The sequence below is a fragment of the Protopterus annectens genome, chromosome 10.part0, assembly GCF_019279795.1.
Source record: "Protopterus annectens isolate FY-2018-M chromosome 10.part0, PAN1.0, whole genome shotgun sequence".
NCBI lineage: Eukaryota > Metazoa > Chordata > Ceratodontiformes > Protopteridae > Protopterus > Protopterus annectens.
The window spans coordinates 571,210,492-571,236,452 of record NC_056744.1 but is presented as its reverse complement, the minus strand read 5'-3'; the positions used below and the strand labels follow the sequence as shown (position 1 = coordinate 571,236,452).

At 41.6% G+C, this 25,961-nt stretch overlaps 1 protein-coding gene across 2 annotated transcripts in view; it reads right to left on the bottom strand.

Moving 5' to 3' along the window:
- The window catches only part of SZT2 (SZT2 subunit of KICSTOR complex), a 3,556,133-nt gene that overhangs the window by 2,596,536 nt on the left and 933,636 nt on the right, over positions 1–25,961 (bottom strand). The gene's annotated exons all lie outside the window — the stretch shown is intronic.

Sequence of the window (25,961 nt, the reverse complement as noted above, 5' to 3'; positions counted from 1 at the left end):
TGGAAGCTTTGTGGGAGAATAAAATAATTTGACAGATGGGGAAGGACAGCCTAGGCTGTCTTGCAATGAATGGAAATGGAGAAACCATGCAGTCAACTTGAGGCCTGAAATGTCTGGATGAATCACGTCTGTTGGGTGAGACAGAAGGTCTGGAGTTGGATGCACAATCCAGGGCTGGTACAGAAGATGAGGACAAAAGAAGGGAAACCAGATCTGACAAGACCAGTATGGGGCAATGAGGATAACTGTGCTCTTCAATTCAGATGCTTTCTGGAGAAATTTTGAAATGAGAGGTAAGGGGGGATAGGCATAAAGGAGACTAGAGGCCAATTGCCAAGTAGGACATCCCTCTGCGACTCTCCCAATGGGGGGATCAGGGCAAAGAACCTGCTGCACTTGTTGTTGAGGGCAGATGTGAAAAGGTTGCAGCATGGTTAGCCCCACTGATGGAAAATTATCTTTGCCACATTTATGTTGAGAGACCACACATCAGTCATCAGAAAAGACCTGCTTAACTTGACTGCAATCATGCTGGACTTCACCAGGATGTGTGTTGCTATAAGAAAGTGATTGGATGAGATTGCCTACTGCCATACTCTCACAGCTTATTGACATAGAAGGTAAGACTTGGCTCTCCCTTATTTGTTGATATACCAGACCACAGATATATTGTCTGTCTGAATTGCAATAGTCCCGGTTGGGAGAGTGTCTTAGAAGGCCTGCAGTGCTAGGAGGATGGCTTTCATCTCCAGGACATTGATATGTGTGTTGGCTTCTTCAGGGGAACCACCTGCCTTGGAGTGTCCTTCCCAAGGAGTGCCCCGCTCCACCCAATCTGACAGGCATCCATGGTCACTGTGACCTTGGATTGAGGGAGAACAAAGGGATAACCTTCTTGTATTTGATTGGAGTGGCTCCACCAGAGAAGGTAATTTTTGCAAGCTTGCATTATTTTGACTTGACTGGATAATGGGTTGTTGGAGAATAGACTACTGAATTGCAAACGTCCATTAAAGGATTCTCATATGGAACCTTGCCAGTGGTACGAGGGTGACTGCTGCTGACATGGATCCCAATACTTGCAGTATAAGACAGGCTGAAAGAGAAGAACTCTGAGTGATCTTTCTGACCTGGAATTGAATTGTTTGAATCAGAGACAGACAGAGAAAAGCTATTTGAGTGATAGTACTGAAAAACAGCACCAATGAATTCTAGAATTTGAGACGGACTGAGTTGAGATTTGTTGTAACTGACAGTTATCTCCAGACAACAGCCCAGCTGGAGTAAGTAGTCCCATGGTTGAATTAACTGATGCCTGGTTGGAGTAGTCAGGAGCCAGTCATCTAGATATGGAAACACTCAGAATCCCCTCAGCCTTAAGTGAGCTGCAATTACTGCCATGCACTTTGTAAACACCATGGGGGCTGTAGTGAGACCAAAGGGCAGTGCCCTGAATTGAAAAAGACTGTCTCCCAGCCGGAAGCATAGATGTCTTCTGGATCATCTGTTCATTTTGATATAATAGTATTCATCTTGAAGGTCTACTGAACATATCCAGTTGTCCTTCTGCAGAAATGGCAAAAAGGACTGAACAGTGACAATGTGAAACTTTGTATGTTGAACCAATTGATTTGGTTTGCTGAGATCCAAGACTGGTCTCCAGTCCCGTCTTTTTTTGGCATTTAAAAGAATCCTGAATAAGTTCTGGACTCCTTCTGGTCTGGGGGGAACTCTTGGATAACTACTTTTTTCTAGCACCTTGTTTATTTCTAGTGCTACTGCTACTCTCTGGCTGAGTGGAACATTGGGGATTTTGATTAATACTAGCAGGGGTACATGAGAAAATGGTATTATATAACCTTTGGATATCATCCACTGCATCCATGAATTTTTTGTAATTTTTATCCAGGCTCTGGTGCTGGGATTGAGGACCCCTGACTGCCTCCAGAGATGGACAGTTGAGCCTCCTTTCAGGAGCACGGATAGAATCTGTCAGAGAAAGTATCCCTGGATCCCTGATTATGCAGACCACCTCTGCCATGGTGATGGTGTCTTCCATTTGAGTTCCTCTCTCTGCCCCTGGGGGAACTGTCTGCACATGGATCTTGGAAAGGGCCCTGGGATTTCCTGAACCACGTTTTCCATCCACCTTGTTGATGCCTAGAAAAGGTCTGTTGAGGAGCCAAGAGATATACACCCACAGAAGGCAGGGTTTTTCCCTTCCTGCTTGCACCTAAAGTGCATGTCTTTCACTCTCAGGCCGAATAAGAAGGTTCCGTCAAAGGAAGCATTATTGAAAGAAGATTTGAAGGGTTCTGCATAGGTTCATAGGTTGGTACTAGGCTATCGGTTCTAAGGCCTATGCAAGCCTAGCCATAACAATTCCCTGGATATTTCTTCCCACAATATTTACTTCTCTGGGCCCCTGTCTAGCAGGGCACCTGACATTATCCCCAGGGTGAATTTCCTATCTCTCATCCAATCATCAAGGTTCCTTTTGAGGAGGGCCAATGAGGCACTCTGCTTGACATGTATGGGCACATATAAGTATAATAAGAGAAGTAATGGGATAACAACAGCTAAACTCACAAACTTTCGAAAACCCACACTTGAGAGTTTGCGAACTACAAATGAATGCTTTGGTGGCAAACAAGATTATAGATAAAGTGAGGAGCTCGAGAGTTCAAGTGTTCTATGATCTGAAAGAAGTGGCCAAGTCGGATCAGAGGACTGGATCCAAACTCAACAGCTGAGGAATGAATGAAAATGACATCAGATTAATGTTTCAAGTATACATGAATTTCTTGTAGTAAAATGATTCCAAGTAACCAAATGAGTCATGTAAGGGTAAATGTTCAAAATATTGGCCTGGAAATGTCTACAAAAGTATTTATACACCTACAAGAATTGAAAATATATTCCCACAGAAAAAGGGTTTATGCTGGATGTGTGATAAATCAGAAAGGGTGGTCTTGAGAAAACACATTTTTGGAAAGTTTGAAGCTTTAACAATACAACTACAATTAAAAAAGGTTAGAAAACATATACAGGGGAGGAATTAAACTTTAGTCACAATGTTTTTGATGAGAATGTGGAAGATAAGCTAAGTACATAAAAGCCTTGTTCTGTTTAATAATGATATTAACACCCCCCCCCCCCAAAAAAAACAAAACAAAAACAAAAATGGAAAACTAAAAGACAAAACAATGATGGCCAAGGTGAAAATAAAGATGAAGCAAATTAAAGAAACTGAGCTGGGGGGTGATGAAGAGAAGGAAAGAAAGTTTCAGATTAAGAAACGGAACTAGGTTCTGGCCTATGGGAATATTGTGGAGAAACTGAGCACAATCGATTTGAATTGTTTATACTTAAGTAAATGCCAAAAATGCATAATAGTATCCTTCAGGAAGTCAGCCGCCCCTGGTAACTATCGTGATGACAACAACACACGTCTACGAGTTGAGTCAGTAGTCAGAGACTTGGGTTCAAACATAGACAAAAATCTAGCCAAACACATGTCTACAGTAGTGAGGATATCATTCTATGTTGTGCAACTTATAAACAAGGGTATGGTATCTAGGTCCAAGGAAGTTATTGTTTGACTGTTTTTGGCATTCATCAGACCTATCACTGAGTACTAAGTCCCCTTTGGTATGTGCCAAACCAGGCACATCCAACAGCTGGAACTACAAAGAGGTTCCTCACCAAAAGAATACAGGGCTTAAATAACATGTCCTGTGTAGACCACCTGAAAGCCCTATCCCTGTATTTTGTCTCCTACAGACTGTTGAGAGGAGATCTATACCTGGCATACAAGGCATCATTGGACCCCACTGTGATGGGCCTCTGACACATCCACAAAACAAACAGCACCCGAATTACCCATTCTAAAGATGCAAATCTTGCCTGTGATATAAACAGGACCTGCTACTGAGACAGGTATGCATCCCAAAGACTAGCCCTTCTCTGGACCAGGTTCCCCATCCATGTGAAGCAGAGTCTCTCCCTAACCAAATTCAAGAGCAACTCGGACAACTGGATGGGGAACAAGAAATTCATCCCTGGTTTGACAGCTATGATTCTAATGGACACAGGCAGCCTGTAAATGGTTTGTCTATCATGCCTCTGATTGTACGTTTCATCTCCCAAGCCCCTGCTTACACTTACAAAGGGTACAAGAACTTGTCAGAGATTTGAGACGCATGGCTAGGCTGAGAAAGGTAGTGCACACCTATGACCCTATAAAAGCAAATGATACAATAAAGAAAGAATACACTGCTCACACACATAAGACATTTGTGATATATATATATATATATATATATATATATATATATATATATATATATATATATATATATATATATATTTGGTCTTAATTTACACTGAAAATAGCCACGTTAACAGTTTTAGTTTTTAAACATAGAATGGAAAAACAATAAAAGTCTTGAAGAGAAAAGTACTTTATCCTAATTAATTTCTAAAGAAATTTGTAGACATGTAAACACTGGCTGTCTGAATTGTCGATTTGCTTTAGATATGTGCAGACAAGAACCTTTTAAAATGTACTGGCAACCAGTGTATTTCTTTTTTCAAAAATGCACTGTGCATGGGGATTGCACATAAATATGTAAAATAATGATTGTTGCTAGTACAAAAAAAAAAATCAAATTTCATCACACAGAAAGTACGAAAACTAGCCAAAAGAGCCCCTGGCATTCAAGGGGGGAGAGAGAGTCTGTGTAATGGCACAAGCTGTTGCTTTTCAGAGAACGGACAGAACCTTGAAGGAGTGTGAGTGAGTAGAGATACAGCAGGCGGCTACTGTAAGGCACTTCTGGCCATACCCCAAAACATTCTTTTCGGCCATTTGTGCATTAAGTGTATAAAAAAAGAGTCTTGTGTACATTTTTTAATGGCCATTTATTGCAAAATATGTGAAAGAGTACCACAAGACATGTAAAAGTGCCAAAAAGGGCAAGGTAGTAGACAAAACTATGGCTGCTTTTCTGCCACTGTCCTCCATCAAGGAATCATTTTACAGGGTATCCATGGATACTGTGGGGTTCTTAGTCCCCAAGCACTAAATATAACAGGTACATCTTAGTGAAGGTAGATTATGCAAACTAGCTACCCTGCTATGAAACAAATTTTTAGTAAACTGGGTTTCCTTTTGGAAAATACTGATGAATATTGAGCCACATTTCTTGTCAGATCTGTTGACTTGTCTGTGGAAGTAGTGTGGAGTGAAACAGTTGAAAACAGCTCCTACCAGCCTCAAACAAGGGGCTTGGTGGAGAGATTCAACTCTACAATTAACTCATTTGTGCCTATAGCGAACTCTGTGCAAGTCAGGAATGATGCCTTCAGTGCCACTGTAAAAAAAAAAAAAATGTTCCTACCATACTTACCCCTTTACGTGCTCTGCTCTTTAAATAACATTTCCCAGTTGTTCTGCGTCTTTCTGATAAAGAACCACAGTCAGCATGTACTGCAGATGTTGAACTGTAAAGGTACAGTGAAATGACATTGCTACCACTGACATTTTATTAGAAAAAAATGTATTTTTTTCTTGTCTCTCACTGTACTAGGAAGAGGCATACACACTTCATTTACATGGAAAGCCATGCTGGACCATCTGAATGACTACAAAGAAAGGCTTTCAAAGAGTGCACCTCATGATTACAGTGTGTGTGGTTCTTTTTTCAATTAAAAAAATAAATACTGTCATTGATTTCTTAAACTGCCGTGCTGCTGTATGGCTGCCAGTAATCCCTAGTTTGTAGGGAAACAGCTGGAGATAGACAAATATCTGATATCAACATATAACCAGCCAGTCTGTTGACGTGTTGTCTGTACATCTCAGAAGAGGAATCGTTGTGACTGTGTGATAGCCTTGAGGTTCCCACATTGACTGGCTTACACTGTTGACTGATTTCTGCATCCTTCCCAAGAAATTGGTGTACTCTTTAGACTATATGGGTTGTGTCTTGCCCAACACCAAACTGGACTGACTGATGACTGGTCAACCTTGAGGATAAATTAAGCAGTCAGAGTGGAAAATCTTCACTTTTTTTTGTGTTTTTGTAAGTAGCATATTTTTTCCTCCACTGAAATCCTTTCTTCGTGGTTATGAGGATTAAGATTGAACACTGACAGACTGAGGCCCTGATTCAAAGAAACTCTGAAACAACTTTGAGCATGAATGAGTGATTTGTTCTTACAGATGCAATACATCTCAAATACCAAACATAGGGGTTTACAAACCAAAACCAAACTTTAGATATTGATCTTACAGATTTTCCAGGAAACTGAAGAAAACTTTTCCAAGTAATAAACCTTAAATGTGCCCGATGCATAGGTTCATAGGTTGGTTCATAGGTAGGCAGCTAGGAGCCAGGGGGCCTTACCTACCTGGCTATTTCTTCCTATTCACTCCCACACTATTTGGCTCATTTCTAGCCCTCTACCTGGCGTGATCCCCGGGTGAATTTCCTTTCTCCCATCCACCTCTCCCATCCTTAAAAAAAGGAATTCTTTGAAAACTCTGCAATGGCACTCTGCTTGACCAGAGTCTGAAATTCATTCTGGGAGGGAGTCTGTCCCAGGGCAGCATGTTTTGTTGGCCTTCCAGTTGTTGCAGATGTCTTGAGAGGTACACACCAATGGGGGCATTGTATTCTATAATGGGTCTAATGAGGGATGAGTACAGTGGACAATGACTTCTTTTTTTTTCTGGAAAAGGCCTTGTGATAAGTGCCACACCACAGGATGGATTTCTGACTGTTATGTTGTTATGGTTGAAGAGAGGACCTGAGTCCTGTCACCTGTGTCCCTTCTCTCTATATCACACTTAGTGTGTTTAGTGTCACCTGCCACCTATGGGTAATTCATGGTTTTTGTTTTCCCAAATACATTTCTATACATTTCTTGGCATTGCATAGAGCCCATGGTGCCTAAAAGGTATCTGAATACAGGTAGATAACTTAAGATTTTAGACTGTGGTGTATCAAACTCTTGTCTTGTGTGAAGTGATCTAGACAGTGAGAAAGCTTGTGGTAATAGCTCTTGGCCAATTCCATAAAATACTGCCTGGGCCAGAAGGAAGTCATCACAAAATATTTTTTGAGACTCCCTTCTGAATCTTTAGAATTACCCTGGATATCAGTGGAAAAAGTGGAATGTATAAAGACAAATTTCTTGTAAGGGAATGGAAAATGCATCTACTGTCTGCTTTGAAAGGAGGCCAACAGATCTCTCTGAAGTGTTCTCCAAAACTGGATCAATATCTGGAAGAACTCCTTATTCAAACTGCATTTGTAAGGGACTGTCCTGAGTCTGCTCAGTTTGTGCACCACTATGTTTTGCTCTAACAGAAAGTAATAGCCTTGGAAAGTTGATGAATGCTGAACAGCATAGCCAGCCTGTATAGAGGGTACAGCTTTGTGCTCCCTAGCTTGTTGATGTATCACATCACTGTGGTGTGATACAACTGTTTAAAAATTACATGCTTTGGTCTGTTTGAAGAATTCCATGGGCCTTGCAACTTTACCCTCACAGGGGCTGCCCTCCAAGGAAATTCTGAGGCATCTGTAGTTACAGTTTGACTTGGAGGTTGGAAGTGAAAAAGGGGAGACATGTCACTGCTTATATTTGTAGACTCCACCAGTGCAGTTCCATTTATACAAAGCCCAGGATATATGCCTGCAAAATCTAAATGATGCAAGTGTTAGGTCTATGCATTTTTAGATACCATTACAATCTTCCTAATGTACATCCTGGACAAAGGTTATCATGAGAAGCAAGGGTGTCATGAATTCCAGAATCCTGATGAAAACTGGTTGAAGTCAGAGACTGAAATGAGAAAGAAGCTCATGAATATTTCCAGATAAAACTCCAACTTCTCCTGCATCAAAAACGTTTACTGTGGAATGTCTACAAGGTATCCTAGAAAGACAATCTGGTGTGAAGCAGTCAAGCAGGATTTCTGAATGCTTATCTGGAATCCCAGATTGGTCAAAAGGGTTGAAAAAAGAAGTTATGTACTCACCATAACTCTCCATCTTTGTTGTCCATTTTCATTCTTCCTCAACCTGTGGGTCTCTGATTCTTTCCTTGGACCTGACTCAGCTGCTTACCAAAGCTTAGGCTAAAAAGTTTGAGCTCCTCCCCTACCCATAATGCCTCATTTCCCTTGATTACCTCAGAATGAGATTGCTGTTAACATACTGCATAGGAATAGGTACAATTAGGTAACCAGAAAGGAGATGGAACAAGATACAGGAGCTCAAACAGGAACAATGGTTCCTGAAAGCATAACCATCAGGTCTTTCACAGTCATGAGCAGGGGTAAGCAGGGTGGGAAGGTTGAGGAAGAATGAAAATGGACTACACACATGGAATGTTATGGTGAATACGTAACTTCTTTTTCTGATGTTGTCATTTTCATTCATTCCTCAACCTAATGGACAGAGTCCCCAGCTACAATAACCTCAGGTGGCCCTCATGGAAGGATATTTCAGATCACTGCAGAACCAAAATCAGCTCTATTTCTAGAAGCAATATCTAGCTTGTACTGTGACACAAAGATGAGAGTTTGACTATGAAGCTGCTGCACAAATATCATCAATTTAGATTCTAGACCAGAAAGCTTGAGAAGTTGACATGGATCTGGTAGAATTAGCTTTGACTTGTGTGGGCAAAGATATACCCTTAGATGTGTACACAAAGGAGATGCAATCTTTTAACCATATGGCTAACATGGTCTTAGAAACTGCTTTTCTCTTTCTGATACTGGCAAAGGATACGAATAACTGATCAGACTTCTGGAAAGATTTTGTCCTGTCCAGGTAAAAACATAGCTGTCTATGAACATCTAATAGGTGAAAGATATATTCTCCCTTGTTTTGAAAAGTGAGAAAAAAGACTTGGTAGTTTGATGGACTGATTAATACTGTTCTTTGTAGCAACTTAAGGTAGAATGGAAGGGTTGGTGCGTAAAGTGACTCTGTCCTTATGGAAAATCAAATAAGGAGGTTTGGAAGAAAAGGCTTGTAACTCAGAAACCTTTCTAGTAGAAGTGATGGCCACCAAAAAGGCAGTTTTCCAAGACAGACATTTTAAATAGACTTTGGCCGAAGGTTCAAAAGATGGATGGACTAGTGCCTGAAGAACCATAGTCAGATCCCAAGCAGGAGTGGGATCCTTAACAGGAGGGCGAAGCAGAAAGGTACCACTAAGAAAAGCTCTGTGCAACTTTGAAGAAACCAGTGATAAAAACATTTTCCCTGATGTGAGAATTTGAAATGGCTGCCAGTTGCACTTTTACAGTGCAATAAGTTGGCCTACTTTGAAAGGTATCAGCAAGGAAGTCTAAAAGCGCAGGAATGGGAGCAGTAAAGGGATTCAACTGCTTCTGTTGAGCCCATACAGACTATCTGTTCCATTTGCTCTTATAAACTTTTCTAGTGGATGGTTTGTGGGATGAAATCAAAATCTTTTGGATGGTTGAAGAAAGCCTGGAATATCTAGCCATCATCGGAATTGGAGAAACCATGCAGTTAGTTTCAGTCCTGGGAGATCCGGGTGAGGCTGCCCTGAAGGGTGGGATAGCAGATCTGGAACTGATTCCAATGTCCATGGAGGGCAATGAGATGAGACCAAAGGAAGGTGAACCACACTTAACTAGGCTAGAAAGGAGCAATGAGGATTACCCTGCTCTTCAACCTGTGCGCATTCTGAAGAAACCTCGGAATTAGAGGTAGAGGTGGGAATGCGTAAAGTAGACTGGAGGGCCAAGCATGGACTAAAGCATATCTTGGGGACTGTTCCTGAGCAGGGATCAGGCTAAAGAACCTGTGGCATTTGTTGTTGTGAGGGGGTGCAAACAGATCACAACAGGGTTAACCCCACTTGTGAAAGATCATGTTTGCCACTGATTGTTCTAGAGACCACACATTAGGCATCGGCCAGACTCTGCTCAGCCTGTCTGCTAAAATGTTGCATTCCCCTGGAATGTGTGTTGCATTTAGAAAGCGGTTGGTAGAGATCGCCCACTGCCACACACTCACTTATTCTTGACACAGGGGGTAAGACCTGGTTCCTCCTTGCTTGTTGATGTACCACACAACCGACATATTGTCCGTCTGTATCGCAACAGTCCCAAGAGGAAGAAAGCTGTGCAGGGCTTGCAATACCAGAAGGATTACTCTCGTCTCTAGGACATTGATATGCAAATTAGTCTCCTGTGACACCCACGTGCCTTGGACCATCTGTCCCAGAAAATCCCCCACCCCACACTATCTGAGAGGCATCCGTGGTCAATGTGGCATGGGGGGGCAAAGGGACATCCATGTTCGATGTCTGAAGAATGAAGCTACCATAGAAGCGAGTCTTTGCACACTCTTGACAGTTTAATCAGGTAGTTTACTAGATGCTGGTGTAAGGACCATTGGACTTGCTAATGTCCTCTGCAGAACTTTCATGTATAGTCTTGTTGTAGGGTAATAGGGTAAACCTGGCCATCACAGACCCCAATGCTCTGAAAACAAATTTCGTAGGTGAATTCGATATTGAAATAATCTGTCCAATATGTAGTCTTAAAGTGGAGATTCTGTCTGGAAAGAGGAAGGCCAGAGTTCTGGATGTTTCCAGACATGCTCATATGAAGTCTATTACTTGGAATGGGGCCAGTTGCGATTTCTGCATGTTGATGGTTATGCCTAAGGTAGGAGCTAGGAATTTCACTTAACTGAATTGGGTGAGTAGATGCCTGGTTGGAGCAGAGAGGAGCCAATTGTCCAGGTAAGTAAACACATGGAATCCCTGCAGTCTCAAGTGAGCTGCGACTACCACCATGCATTTAATGAACACCCTGGGGACTGTGGTGAGACCAAAAGGGACGGCTCGGAATTGGATGTGATTGGCTCCCAGCCTGAAGCAGAGATGCACTCTGGAGTGTCTGTTCATTTTGATATGACAGTATGCGTCCTTCAGGTCTATAGAGCACATCCAGTCGTCCATTTGCAATAGAGGTAGAATGGACTGAACCATGACCATCCTGAATTTTGAGTTTCTTATTGACTTATTCAGGGATGACAAGTTCAATACTGGCCTCAGGTCCCCTGTCTTTTCTGGTACTAAAAAGAATCTTGAGTAAATCCCTGATCTGGTCTGATATGGGGGACCTTCTGGATGACTCTTTTGTCCAGTAGCTTTGCAATCTCCAAAGCTGCTGATTCTCTCTGATTGGCTGGAGCATCGGGGAAGGATCTGTTTGGTTTTGGATGTTTTAAAAGGGAATGGAATAGCCTTTGAATATGATTCTGTGCACCCACTGATCATTTGTGATGGCTTTCCAGAATTCTGCGTGCAAGGATAAGCACCCTCGAGCACCTCCAGATAGGGACAGTTGGGCAACCCCTCAGGAACGCTGGATGGGTCTGTCCGAAAAAGAATCTCGAAACCCTTGGTTTTGCGGGCCCCCTCTGCTGTGTGGGCAGTGTCTATCATTATTATTGTTTCTCCCTCTGCCTCTGGGGGAAAATTCTCCCTGGGATCCTGAAAAGGACCTTCAGACATCCTGAACCATAATTTTTTACCACCACAGTGATTCCTGGTAAAGGATATTTGTGGATTACAAAACTGGATTCTGACAGCAGACAAGGTCTTTCCATCTTTTTCACTATGGGAGAGTGCATATCTGACAGTGGGCTCAAACAACGATAATCAGAAGAGTGCAGTGATGAATGACACCTTGAAACGTTCCGTGAAGTCACACCATCCGGATATGATGCCTAATGGCAATGTCTGAACTGGCGGCCCTAGAGGTGCCTTCTGCAGCATGGGAAATTAACCTTATGTACGCACTGGAGATTGAGCGTAGAGTGGCCATTCTGGAAGTAAAGACCTTCCATTGCTCATCAGACATGGACTCTTGGGCAGAGCTAGAGAGTTCTTTGATTAAATCCCTCTGCAGCCTAGTAAAATGAGACAGGTAGTTTAGTGCTCATAAGGTGAAAGCAGCTGAAGTGTAAACTCTCTTGCCAAATCTGTCCATGGCCTTACACTCCCTGTTAAGGGGATGGACAGTGGAGCTCTCCTAAACAAGCTCCTTTTTGGTGGATGTCATAACAAACATGGCATTTACTGGGATTCCTGTGCTCCGATGTGGTTGGTTTGTTGGGGCACTAAGAATTCTATCCGCCTGTTTGGGGATAGGTTCTACAGTGTCCATCTCCTTCCATGCCCTGGTTGATATTAAGTCAATGAGTGCATCAAAAGGGGGGACACCCAGGTTGTAGATGGGCAGGATCTGAATGACTCCAAGAACATTGATTCCTCCGGGGTAGGGTTTTGGGCAGACCAACCACCTTTTTGGCATACTATTTCTAAGATGTCTCCAAAGGAAACATACATCTTCAGGTGGCGATCTCGGGTACCCCTCTCCTTCCTCAAAATCAGTGTATTCTGTGATGGATTCTTGGGAAGAATCCAGGTCCCTCCTCTTGCACCTCCTCTTCTGGGGTACCTCCTTGAGGGGATGCTCCAGGGAAGTATCAGAAGACAGCTGCAATTCCAAGGGCAGAACAGCATGGAGACTTTCCTGGGCTGGCTGTCTCTGAGGTGGCAGGCCTGAGATCTCAGACACAGTATCCAAGGAGGTAAAGGGTGGATCCAAAGGCACTGGAGCCAAGAATCTCCTAGGTAAGGATAGAACTCTCTTCACCACCTCGAAGGCAGATGGGCCGAGAGACAATGAAGACATTCTGCCCTGACCTGAAATTGCTGGGGCACAAAGCACTCGAGACCCACTGGCCATCCACTCCGAAACGAGAGTCTGTGCCAAGCTGTCAAATGCCGAGGCTCCAAGTGGAAGCTACAGCTCGGGAAACCTCGTAGTCAAAGTCAACTCCCCTGGAACCGGTGTTAAGGCTTTGGCACAGAGTGTCACTTTGCTCTGATGTGGTTGGAGCCAAGCAAGTTAGGGAAGCTGTAGGAGTCAGAGATGGAGAGATAATAACTAAGCTCTGACACCTCAACTCCCAGGGTCTTCTGACCTAAGGATTCTGAAGTAGGAGGCTGGATCAGAGAAGGAGCAATAGGCCTAAAGAGAGAGTGTCAACTCACTGACCCAGTAGGGGACACAGCTGGCAAAACCCCCATCTGGATCTGTGTCTGAAGAAAGTGCCTCATAAGCTTAGCCACCTTAGACCTGGAAAGGCTATGGGAAGACCTGATGTAAGAAGTCGAGGGAGGTCTGGAGAATGTTTCAGTGGATCTGTCTCGAAAGGGAGATCCCAAGGCAGTGGGAGTCGGTGACAAGTCCGCAGACTTACTCAGATCCGAGGATGTTGGGTCTGATGCTCGGGAAGCATACCTCTCAACCAAACCAAATTCCATGTATTTCCCTGTTTTGATGGCAAAATAGTGGGGTGCCATGAATTATGGCTGCAGTCCACCTATGACTTGCGGTGTGCTGATTTTTTTCTGACACAGGCATAATGCAATGGGTAAAGCTGAGCAACGCACATACTCACACTCATTCTCTCTCTCACACACACACACACACGCACACACACTATAGATGGGACAAAACTATGTTTGTTTTCTGTAGAACTGTCATAAATCACAGCCTTAGGATATAGAATGGTAAAGGTTTCTTGTTTTGGAGATTAGATCAAGACATGACATCCGCTTTACTCTAGGGTCTTAATGTTGTAATTTTTTTTTTTTACCTGCATAGTTCATGGTTGTGATAGCTACATAAAAAAAGTTTTATTGCCACCAAGATACTGTATATATGCTTCACCTACCACCCAGATTCCAGGAATGGAAATGACTTGGTATAAAAAGAAATACTGTGAGTACGAGTCATGACCTAATATTCTATCACAAGCATGAGAGGAAGGAATTAAATATACTCAGTTCTCTCACATATATTTTTTTCCTTCTATAGTTGCTCTCCAAGGGTAGCTCGTCTTTAAAAATGGCTTAATTTCAGAAGACCAAGTATGTATCTTCTAACTTCAGTTCAGATAGCATACCAAACCAGCAAAACATATTACCGAAAAAAAAAAAAAAAAGTTTCATGTCAGGCAGTTGTCTAGACAGCTTCATAGGCAACTTAATAACAGGTGGCCCATAAATTTGTCACTTGACGTATACTTTTCACATATACCATTAGTGTTTGACTGTTTGTCAGTATGTGAAATGTAATTGTTTCTTTATTACTGAAGTGACATTAAAAAGTTAACCGATGAGAAGCAATTTGAGGTGGAGGTCACGCGCCACCTCTCAAGATTGATCCACTTCTCTGGATACCATCCATTCTTCCTGGGAGAAAATTTTAAAAAAAGCACAAGAAAAAAAGGAAGAGAAACAGTAAACATTGTCGTGTCAGCTCATCTTCTGGGTCATCATGGTCTTAACCACCAGCCAGTAACTGCAGAAGAGAGTCTGCAGAGCAGGGTTAAGGAGGAGGAGAAAATCAAGATCCCATTCTATTGACTGGTGCAGATGATGATGAAAAAGGTCAGAATCCTCTCCACATAGGCAGAAAAGGTCACGAACCTGGTCTACTGAATATGGGAGGAGTGGGAGATCCAGGTCTGTTGAACGTGAACAGAGAAAGCGAAACAGAAAAAGTATCAAGTTCAACTTCAGTAGTAGTAAAGATAGGAGTGAGCAAGGCCAGGGGAAAGGGAAGCTCTGATTCTTCTAACAGGTCTAGGTAAGTTGCATTCTTTCTACGGTATCTTAGAACAGTGACCTAGATGGTGCAAGAGAAGTACTTGCAGTAGATTCCCATCTTTTTTTTTTTTAAAGTATTGCGCTGGTTTCTGAAATTATAAAAAAAGGGTCAGAAAGAGGAACCCATTGTTATGAAATAATAGATATCAAAAAGTCTGTAATAAGCATAACTTTTGTATGTTTGTACAGTTTTAGTTTGATTATTTTACAATGCATGTTCTTAAAAACCTAAGACTTTATGAAATAAACAGCGAATCTAGAAATATCAGTGCAGAGAACAGGAGTCATAGTGCTGCATCTGTAACATAGCAGTTAAGAAATATTGTTTATAATAATGTCATAAGGAGTCTACTGTGGAAGGTTCTGTGTTACTGACATTTTTAAACTGTCTTCCTGATTGTTTAGTGGCTTCCCCACACTGTGGGAACATTTTAGCTGAAGGTCTATGTTGTAACAATCCAAGCAGAGTCCAGGGCAGTAGAGGTAGGGGCCTTTTATTCGCGTTATGCAGAGTATCTACTTTATGCACCTCAGAGTGTGAGAGGAACTACATAGATTATTTTCTTAAGATAAAACAAACTACTTAGCATGAAAAAAGGCAACACTGTACTTGTTTTGTTCAATATTTTGTCTGTTCTTCAATTTCCGTTTAAATGTTATATCCCACAATTCCAGAGTGGGTGGGGTTATATAAGGCTGTATGCAAATTTTATGTCAATCACTGTCCAGATTTTTGTCCAGTTTTACCTACTTTTCATGGGCCTTTGTCCAAATTTTTGATATTTCCAGGTTGACAGGTGCATGTCAGGGAGCATTTTCGGAGGCTTGCTAGTTGTAGAACCAGCCTTGATGGGGCACTGCTTTCTGTGTTTCTTGTGCTTTTTAGCAGGTGTTTGAGACCCTGAAGTAGAAGAAGTCACTACCAGAGCAGAAGAAGGGATAAGCCCCTTCAAGATCAACTTATTGCGGTGATCGGCCAGAGCATGAGGGTGGAAGCCCTCACAGATGAAACAAGATGACTTCAGATGGGACGGGCCGAGACAATACATGCACTCCCTGTGGGCATCAAATAAAGGAATCTTGTGCCCACAAGAAGTGCACTTTTTAAACCCTGGGGGTTTATCAGACATCTTTAGGAACAGAGAAGATAGGGAAAGAGAGAAAACAGTGAGAAGAAAGTCCCACACAGAATTTATATATATATATATATATATATATATATATATATATATATTATATATTATATCTATATATATATATATATATATATATATATATATATATGGTAGAAATACAGAAAAAGCAAAACGGAAGCAAAAGAGAAGAAAAAAGAACTAACTTATCTGGCCAAATTCACCAGAAACTCTCACAGAGCTGGAGTGATCAGATCAAGATGCTTCTTATAGAGCAGCAAGTGAGATTTGCGGTAATCAAGGGAAATGAGGCATTATGGGTAGGGGAAGAGATCGAGCTTCAGATCCTAAGCTTTGGTAAGCAGCCAAGCTGGATCCAAGGATCACATCAAAGACCTACAGGTTGACAAATGAGTGAAAATGACAACATCAGATTCCCATGTTAAAGACTCTGGACATCTGGGAGAAGACTCTGCAAAGATAAGTAAGTCATCCAAGAGAACGAAAATGAAAAATGAATGCCATCATGTCTGAGCAATGACAGTAAGAAGACACATGTAAACTCGATGTAGTAGATAACCTAAAGTGTAACGCACAGAACTGATCGTGCGACCTAGACATCAAAGTTCAGAGATCTTTTAGATCCAATGTTACCATAAAGCTTCCTTGGAGTATAAGACGTTATAGACTCTGATGAGTCAATATCTGGACTACTGGAACTTTCCCATAAGAAACAGGAAGATTTTTCGGTGGCTTGCTAGTTGTAGAACCAGCCTTGTTGGGGGACTGCTTTCTGTGTTTCTTGTGCTTTTTAGCAAGTGTTTGAGACCCTGAAGTAGAAGTCACTACCACAGCAGAAGAAGGGATAAGCCCCTACAAGATCAACTTATTGCGGTGATCAGCCAGAGCACGAGGGTGGAAGCCCTCACAGATGAAACAAGATGACTTCAGATGGGATGGGCCAAAACAATACATGCACTCCCTGTGGGCATCAAATAAAGGAATCTTGTGCCCATAAGAAGTACACTTTTTAAACCCTAGTGGTTTATCAGACAAGGTAATGCTACTCAATGCTAGAAGTCTAAACCTCAAAATGCACTCTCTCGAGGCACTCCTAAAAATGGAGAATATCAATATCTGTGCAGTAACTGAGACCTGGTTCAAGACTCCAGACAGCACCCCTGCAATACCAGGCTACAACTCTTACCACACTTTTCGGCCACAAAACCAAGACTGAAACACTAAAGGTGGAGGAGTGTCCATATTCACCAAGGATATTTAAACCTCCAGGCTAGTTGCCCAACATAATGCATCTGAAATTCTCCAGGTGCAACTAACATTAGGTAAGACTGCAATCCAAATTGTAGCTTGCTACAGATCCCCCACCATGCCCCAAGATTCTCACTACACCTTTCTAAACATACTGGAAAATATTAAGATACAACCAAACACCCTAAAACTGGGTGACTTCAACTACCCTGCCATTAACTGGGAAACTACTCGGGTACCAACTCCTTTTCCCAATGGTTCTTGGAATTCATAAATTCCAACACCCTGGATCAACTAATCCATTGTCCCACCAGGGGCTCCAATATCCTAGACCTGGTCATTACCAACATGGGAGATACATGCTCCACACCAGTGGTCACCCCCTCATTGGTCAGGTCTGACCATAAGCAAATCACCCTTGACATCCACATCCCACCCCACCCTCCAGTAAGGAAACCTCCTTAAAAAACTTCTCCAAAGCCAACTTCATGCTACTGAAGTCAGAAGTGACAAACTTCATGACACCCATGCAGACGGGATCTGAAAGTTCGACTGTAGAATCCTACACTAAGGCACTGTATGAGAACATCCACAAGTGCATGAATCGTGCCATCACAAATAGAACCAAGATGCTCTCCTCCAAAAAAAGGAAGCCAATCTGGTGGTCCCCTGCTATAAACAAACTATACAACAGAAGGAAGAAACTGTTGCAGAAAAGAGGAAAACCCCAGGATGCAAAACCTCCCTCACAAGCCTCAGTAAGAAGCTGAGATCCCTCATAAAATCCTCAAAAGCTAGTTACGAAAATAAAATTGCCAAAGATTCCAAAGACAACCACAAGGCACTCTATAATTATGTCAAGAATCTAAACGGCAATGCTCAGATCTGCTCTGAGCTTCAACAGAATAGCATTAAATATACTGATCCCAAGGATATTGCCAATATCCTGGCAGATTGATTTAGTGCCAACTTCACCCCCCTCTCATCCCCTAAAGGGCCCTTCTCAATACCAAAAGATTGCCAAATTCCAGTAATCATGGCCACACAGGTAGAAACCGCACTCTTCAAAGCTAATACAGCATCCATGAGACCAGATGACATCCCGAGCTGTGTACTACATGAACTACAAAATGGCAACTCACCTAAATGTCATGTTTAATCAAAGCCTCACCTCAGGCTTCGTGCCCACTGACTGGCACACAGCTACAGTTATCCCACTCCACAAGGGGGGATCCACCTTGGATCCCAGGAACTACCATCCCATCAGTCTGACGAGCCTGATCTGCAAGGGCATGGAACGCATTATCATGGAACTTATACACAAAGACATTAGCAACCTTCAAACACTGGACTCCACCCAGTTTGGATTTGTGAAGGGCCGATCTTGTCTCCTGTCCCTGACTGACTTTTTTGAATTAGTCTCCAGAGCTGTGGATGAGGGTAAGGTGGTCCACACAGCCTATCTGGACCTCACCAAGGCCTTCGACACCATCCCCCACTCTGGAATCATAGATAAACTTACTAAGCTGGTCATAAATCCCTACATCACTCGATGGGTTGCCAACTGGCTTACTGACAGAACCCAGACTATAAAACTATCTGACTCCAAATCCAGCTCCAGACAAGTGACAAGTGGAGTATCTCAGGGTTCAGTCCTGGGACCACTCTTGTTTGGCATCTACTTCTCTGAAGTACAGGCCAACACTAAGGGACTCTGGCTAACAAAGTTCGCAGATGACTGCAAACTGGGAGCCATTAATGAATCCCCAAATGATGTGGATATTCTACAAAAGGGCCTTACAGAAACAGATGCCTGGTGCCAGAGCCATGGGCTCAAGCTTAATGCCAAGAAATGTATAGTTATCCCCTTTGGAAAAAAACATGTACCTATGAATTACCACATAGGTGGCAGTACACTAAACATCGAAAGTGTGATGAGAGACTTAGGGACATAGGTGGACAGTGGTCTCACTTTCGATAACCACATCACCACAACAGTCAGGAAGTCCTTCTATGTGGCACACCTCATCACTAAGGGCTTTTCATCCAGAAAAAAGGAGGTCATTGTCCCACTGTACTCATCCCTCATTAGACCCATTATAGAGTATAATGCCCCGTTTGGTATGTACCTCTCAAGACATCTGCAACAGCTGGAAAGGCCGCAGAAATACCTCACTAAAAGAATCACAGGCCTAAAGCAGATGCCCTATGCTAACCATCTAAAAAAACTCCACCTATACTCTGTTACATATTGTCTACTCAGAGGTGATCTCTGCTTAACATGCAAGGCCATGTCAAACCCAGAGCTGTTGGACATGCTACACTTGAAGAAATCCCAATCCCTCAGAGACACACGCTCCAAGGATCTAAACCTTGATATCACAATGAACAAAAGATGCTGGAGGGATAGGTTCCTGACCCAGAGACTCCCCAGACTCTGGAATAAACTGCCCATACATGTCAAGCAGAGCGCCTCTTTGGCCCTCTTCAAAAGGAACCTTGACGACTGAATAGGAGATAGGAAATTCACCCCGGGGATCACGTCAGCTGCCCTGCTAGACAGGGGTCCAGGGAAGTACATACTGTGGGAAGAAATAGCCAGGGAATTGTTATGGCTAGGCTTGTATAGGCCCTAGGGCTGATAGCCTAGTAGCAACCTATGAACCTATGCCCTCACCTCTACTGAATCTTGGATGCTTAACAATCATCTTGCCTTACATCCAAAAAAAAACCCTCTCTGATTGAATTCATCTGACAGCCAACAAAATTCCTGCTTTTATGTATATATTCTGTATTTGTTTTATGTCTTTTGGCTTTTCCCGGTTAGGGGTCGCCACAGCGGAACTCCGGTCCGCTAATGATTGGCAGTAGAGTTTTTACATACTGGCTTGCTGGGCCTAACGCACAACCTTCAACAAAGGAATGCCCGTTCACACATGTCGGCACACAGAAGATGCTCTAACTGAGAATCGAACGGGCAACGTCTAACTGTGAGGCGACAACGCTACCGCAGCACCACCACCGCAGTATGTATATATTCTGGATATATTACTGTAATCACGATGTAACACTACATCTACTTTTGTACCTGTAACACTACATCTACTTTTGTACCAATTAATGTTTAATATTTTCTGTATCTATGTTCTTCTTGGAACCTTTCTCCCCGGGCTTCTACTGAAAATGGGCTCTTTTAGGCCCAGTGGACTTTCCCAGTAAACAAACAAACAAACAAATAACTCTGTTGTGGATATTTTGTAATTTCAGGCAGTTGAGGAAGTGCAGTGTAACTGACAGTGATCTGTGTTACAAAGACAATGTTATAATCTCAACAGTAGTGCTTGGTCAGCTTGTTTCAATAAACCTTTCAGTAAATACTGTCTGTGTAACCTGCTGTTAGTTCAATTTAACAGTGGTGTGCCAGACTTAATTCCGACCCTTTTACAAATTCGTAAAAGTACTACAATAAGCACTAGTTAATATTTTGTTGGCATCAAACTCCATACAGTCAGTACTGAACAGCTCAGCAGTATCAGGTACTTCCAAAGTGGGTGAAACCGAGATTTTGTCTTTGCATTTGCTCTGAGATGTTCACTAGCACTTTCGACAGAGGGGGCATTTCCAGTTTGTAGTTTTGGTCTACAGCCTGATCACCTGTTAGCAATTTCTGAAAACAGTAAGCCTCTTTCTGAAATAACATGGATACCATCAATACATCACAGACATAAGTGCAAGATGCACACATTCTGTGGCCACAGACAAACCAGACTCCTGATTAAAGTCTGGACATTATTACTTCAGTGGTATGAACAAGCCAGTAGTGATGTTAAACGTAATAAAGCATTGTTTGGTATAAATAGAAGTGAGAAAGTTTATATATGTAAATGGATTCATTGTTTTGATCAGTATGTATAGAAGTACAAAAGTCAAGTTGAATATCTTAACTATGAAGACAGATATCCTTGTTTTGTTTAACATGTCATAAAACTGTTACAGCAATTGTCAGTAAAGACTATGCAGGACAAGTCAAAATTGTCAGATGAAGTCAAAAGTCATTTTGTAATGCCAGTTTCTATCTTTTATAGAGACTTCCAGTCATTTTTAGATCATGCTGAAAGCTTACAGATTGTAGAGACAGCTGAAATATTTTAGTCCTACTGCTCGCAGTGGGATGCTCTTAACAAGAATAAGGAATAAGGAATTATCAGACAAACAGCTGGATGATAAGTTGACAGAGTTTAATGAAAAACACAAGCACATGTTAAGGAAGCATGACATACAGGTTAGGAAGTATATGCAAGATGTTTTAGCGATTCTGACTACGGCTGATATTGTTATACATACTGCTATGGATACACAAGAAAATATGGGTGGGGGCACTGACACAGAAGCTCTTACACATAAGTTACAGGATGAACAACAGAAACTTTTGAATGCCATGGCAAAGGAAGTAGAATTACACATTAAGATAGGGAAATTACAGAGACAGCTACAGGAATATATAGTTGTAAATGCAGATTTACAGACACACATCAGAAAATATTAGTTCAGACAACATTAAAGCTCCAACTGTGCAGGTAGTGGCAGGTTCTCTAGCTGATCTCTACCAACAGTCTCATCTGTTACAAACCATTCCTCATTGAAATGATAAGAAAGTTATTTTTTACATTATGTTGACATTTGAAGATTGGTTTTCATACACAGCTGGAAATACATGGAATGATTCACTGCAAAGATTTTTTGGGTATTTATTCCAAAAGTATTATAAGATTTTCATAGTTTCTAATGAATGCAGGCTTGATTCTACATTAAACAGAATGAGAGCTATATTCTTGGCATATTCCCAGGAATATTTAACTTATTTAACATGTTTAATATCAAACTTTAACTATGACATTGTTATAGTATTTTAATATTACAGTTTCTGACAGAATGCTAGAGCAGGCAGAGCATTTTCAATTGGCTTTTCAAATCATTTACAGAATAGATAACAGGGGAATGACTGACTCAGAAATGCAAAAGAGGCTAATACATGCATTTTTGGAAGTAAAAGGAGTACCAGGTGACATTAAGTGTATGTATGAGGAAACTGCTGACACTTTAGAGCAATGTGTTCATAAGCTAATGAGACAAAGAGTAATGAGTGACAATGGAGATATTTTTAAGCATAACGTTTTTTTCTCTTGGTACTGATGAAGATGGGTTTGAAATAGGTACAGTAGGACAGGGTAGAGGCACAGAAAGGTGGGGAGATGAGAACAGGGATGTACTGAGAGCAGCATCAGCCCCTCTGCCTACAGGAAGCCCTGATGACAGACAAAGTGCATGTACTTGCAAGGGACTCAGAAGAAAAAGAAGTTGGGAAGGAAAAGCAAAGGCTGCAGGATTATAACATAGAGGGTCAAATGTTTCATAATATGGCAAGAGGGAATACTAAATTGTAGCAATATGATGGTGAAGGCAATGTATAGCCAATAGGAACTAGGGAAGATCTTTCCTGGAGACCAGAATATAAAAGGCAGAAGGCTTTATGTAAGGAATTGCTATGTCCTGCATACGCAGTAGATGAGGATGATGATTCCCAGGTGCAAGAACTTATTTGTGTTGTCAGAGAAGTTTCCAGGCATCTGGATAACAATAGTGATTCACAACAGGGATATGCCCCCTACTCAGATAGCTCATGTTAACATTTTTACATTTTTTAAATGAGGAAATGATGGTGGGCCTTTAACTGACACCTGGGTGGAAGGGTTGCCAAGGATAAATGTCTTAATAGACATGATAGCGGCAGTTTCTGTTATAAACTGAAGTTTTAAGCTGGATCTGAGAAAGAAAACTTTGATCTCTGGTTTTAATGTTAGGGCATGTGTCACAGTGGCAGTGAGCCTGCAGAAATTAAGTTTATTCAGGATGAAACTCCAGTAATGGGAACATGTTTGATGCATCCTAGTTATGGAATGACCATAACAGGAATGGAACAGGCTAGGTATACTAATTGATTTTTCCAACTGTATTTTGTGGAAAACAAGAGATGAAAGTGAAATGACTGTTAGCTGAAAGTGCATGACAAAACAAACTGGCCTAGTAGACAGCAATGGAAACAGGGAGGTTCCCCTGACAGATGAACAAAGAGATATCTACAATACCATAGAGAAAGAATTTCAGACTTTATGGGCAGAAACAAAAACAGACTGTGGGAAATTAGAAGTACCGATTATAGTGTGTGTGTGTGTGTGTGTGTGTGTGTGAAAGAAATTACAATCCTAGTTTCCAAAACAGTATCTGATTCCAGCTGAGGCAGCAGATGACATGAGGAAATGCATTTTAAACTGACAACAGGCAGGTATAATTCAGAAGGGAAATAATCAAACAAATTCACCTATTTGGCCAGTCAAAAAGAAGGATGGGGGTTACCATTTGGTAATAGACCTCCGTAAGGTTAATCAGTACACACAGCCGAGAGAACATTTGAAACCAGGAGTTCCAGAAATAGCTTGCATAAAACCACAAAGTAATTGGTTTACAGTAACAGATTTAGCAAATGCATTTTTGTAGTACCACTTCAGAAAAGGGAAAGGCAAAAGTTTGCTTTTACCTTTGAAAATCAACAGTATGTCATGTGTAGATTACCTTAGGGTTTCCAAAACAGTCCTGTCATTTTTCATCAGAGAGTAGGGACATTCTTACGGGATGCGAGTAAAGATGAGAAGGTTATTCATTACACTGATGATATTCTGATATAGTCAGATAGTGGAGAATTACACATCACAGCTGGGAAAAGTTCTGAGACAGTTGCAAGAAGCAGAGTTCAAAGTACAGTTTTTGTTACACAAGATGTGAAATTTCTAGGAACCACTATCAGACTGAGGTGAGGGGCATTCCGAAATTGCTAAAACTTTTAAAAATTTTGGATTTGCATAAATTTACGGGAATTATAAACAGGGAATTTATAGAGGACTATGCAGAAGCAGCAGCTCCTCTCTAAAATACTGGCAGATGAAAAATAAGAGTTGACTTTACAATGGAGTCACACTGAGGAAGAGGCATTTAAAATGTTAAAGTAGAAATTGGTACAGGCAACAGAGCTAATACCTCCCACAAGTAAGTTACCTTTTGTCTTGCAAGCAGCAGCAGAAAAGGACACACTGTCAGTGGTGTTATTACAGTCTTGGCCATATGAGGCAACTCAGGGAATGGACACCCAGTAAAGACCAATTATTTTTTGTAGCAGGAGAATGACTCCTGTAGAAAAAGGATACCAGCCTTGCATTAAACAGCTTTTGGCCTTTTACTGGGGAATACGACAGACAGAGTATTTGACAATGCTTTCTGGGGTTAAAGTTCAAATTCCACATTTGACAATCAAGACTTTGCTAAATGACAGTAAAATAAACAAAATCACTGATGGGGTTTAGTCAGACTGGTTTTTCAAAATGGATAACTGCTTTTAGTATGAAGAATGTACAAATACAGATAGGGGACAAGTACTGCTTATCCAGTTTTACTGGATACGAACGAAAAGTGCATGACTGCAAGGCAGACTTGGAGAAACCTGAAAAGTCACCATTAAAGGCAGATTACGACTGCCACATTCCTACAGTGTATGTGGATGGTGCACGTTTCTGAAAGGATGGGAAGTACTACACTAGGTTTGCAATAGTGACACTGTAGAAGGGAGGCAAACCAATTATGGTTAAGTTGCCAGGACATATGTCAGCACAAAGGGCTGTTAGAGGCTGTAAAATATGTTTTGCAGCATTTACATCCAGTAAATATTCACAGTGACAGTGCTTATGTAATAAATTCTCTGAGGCTACATATGGCAATGTGGGCTAGAACAGGATTCACTGATACTGCAGGAAAACCTTTGAAACATGCCTCTGTTTTACAGGATATGTGGTAACTGATTTAAAAGTACAAGTTGCAGAGACAGTTCAATATTTTAAAGTTCAAACCTCATCAAAGGGCAAATAATGCAAATGCAAAGAGAAATATTTTGGTGGATGCTAAAGCAAAGGAAGCAGCCGAGAAGGGTAAGCTTTTATATCTGAAGAGACTGGAGAGAAAGTTTGTGAACTTCAAGTTTCTGAAGTACACTTTTTGGAGGAAGGAAAACAAGTAGATGAAGATTTGAAAAAGATTCAAAAGGAAAAATGAGAGCCAAAGGAACTGGAAAAATGTATGTTACAGAATGATGGAGTAGGTGGGTACTTCTACATTTCTGAGAGAGAAAGGGCTAAAATTACCATACGTTCCATATCAGTTAGGAAAACAACTAGTAAAATTTAATCACCAAATTCTGGGGCATGTAAGAACAGAAAAGGTACAGCCAGTACTGGTAAAAAGTATCGGAATCCACATTTGAAAAAACTGTGTCAGGTAGTTCAGGATGAATGCCTGATATTTCTGCAGACAAATGCAAAGTGCAAGAAGCCACAGTTGCATAGGGTACCTGTGGCAGATGGACCATGGTACTCTATACAAACTGACTATGCAAGACCATTGCTCCTGCAAAGGGTGGGTATCACTACTTGCTGGGAGTGGTAGAAGTTTTTTTCAAAATGGGTGGAAGCAATTCCAACCAAGGGAATGACAGCTAAAGTGACAGCAGAAGCACTTTGGAAAAACATTTTTTTTTTGCCATTGGGGATGGCCCAGGGTGAAAGAATCAGACAATGGACCACAATTTGTCAGTAAGATGATGAAAGTACTTTGTGACATACACGGAATTCAGCAAAGGTTTCATATTCCATATCATCCACAATCAAATGGGATGGTAGAAAGAATGAATAGAACCTTAAAGGACAG